Consider the following 1,087-nt stretch of genomic DNA (forward strand, 5'->3'; position numbering starts at 1 on the left):
TACATTTTGAGACACTATTTGGAACGAACTGTGAACACCCCAATAGTATCATACGGGCATCAGTTTTGTATGTGCTTGGGAAAAGAGTAACCACTTCTCCGGGCGTGTGCACACACATGGGCGCATTTGCCTTACAGTTGTTGTTGTTGTAGCAGCCTTAAGGCTCTGTTATGCATACTTGGCATTGCATGCACTGCTATACCATTTTTACGTAGAAATCAAAAACCAACAGACTTCTACGTATGTAGTGCTGTGCGTTCGATAACCGATTACACGCGAGGCTCATTTAACAGATTTCTTATGTGACAGCTCTCAAGCCATGCCAAGTATGCATAACGGAGCCTTTACAGTATGTTCACTCGCTCAAACATGTCATCTAGTTGGTGAAGTACAAGTGAATTTAGCGATGAAACTATTGGAAAAAAATAATATAAAAAAAACTTTTTAATATACAACGCTTTTATCAACTTCTATGAAATTGAAAATGAAAAACGTGGAGCGCATGCAATACAAAGCATTCGATTTAATTGACAATAGTCAAACTACATAACGTAGACCTAAAATTTCTACAGCGAAAGTAGAACTTTGAAATCGATTTTAAGCGGTCGTTATTCATATACCCACATACATACATACATATATTACTTTTCATATCAATTCAAGTGTATTACATGCGCCCCACGCTTTTCATTTTCAATTTCATAGAAGTTGATAAAAGCGTTGTAATAATTGGTGATTTTTCTAGTGATGAGTATTTTAACTTCTAAATACTTGATAAATTAGTGAATAGATGGCAGCGAAATATCCAAAAATACATGAACCCAAATTAAAAAATACAATTTTATTTTGTTTATGCTTTCCAGAGCTTCCGAGCTCAGAAAATTCTTCTAATTTTTCATTGGGGTCTGAATTTTCGTCGCTAAAACAAATTCCTCAGCGCCGTTTGCTTCTTCTGCCTCCATTCCTATGTTCTGCTGGAGTTCCACGTTAGCGTTGCATTGTATTTCAGCACTGTAGTTATTGCCTCCTAAACGCACTGACCTCCTGTAAGAACAACAATGGCGACCTAGTGACCGATGTCCAGAAT

The 1,087-nt window shown here is 37.1% G+C and overlaps 1 long non-coding RNA gene across 1 annotated transcript; it reads right to left on the reverse strand.

Moving 5' to 3' along the window:
* Positions 1 to 41: 41 nt before the first annotated feature.
* On the reverse strand, positions 42 to 1,032 carry LOC108357637 (uncharacterized). The gene is made up of 3 exons (XR_001846663.1): positions 772 to 1,032; positions 338 to 412; positions 42 to 156 (listed from the first exon to the last, which is right to left on the reverse strand). It is a non-coding gene; the product is annotated as an uncharacterized LOC108357637 (long non-coding RNA).
* Positions 1,033 to 1,087: the final 55 nt, after the last annotated feature.

Source organism: Rhagoletis zephyria, unplaced genomic scaffold (genome assembly GCF_001687245.7).
Source record: "Rhagoletis zephyria isolate East Lansing unplaced genomic scaffold, Rhagoletis_zephyria_1.1 Rzeph_scaffold_81599, whole genome shotgun sequence".
Lineage (NCBI taxonomy): Eukaryota > Metazoa > Arthropoda > Insecta > Diptera > Tephritidae > Rhagoletis > Rhagoletis zephyria.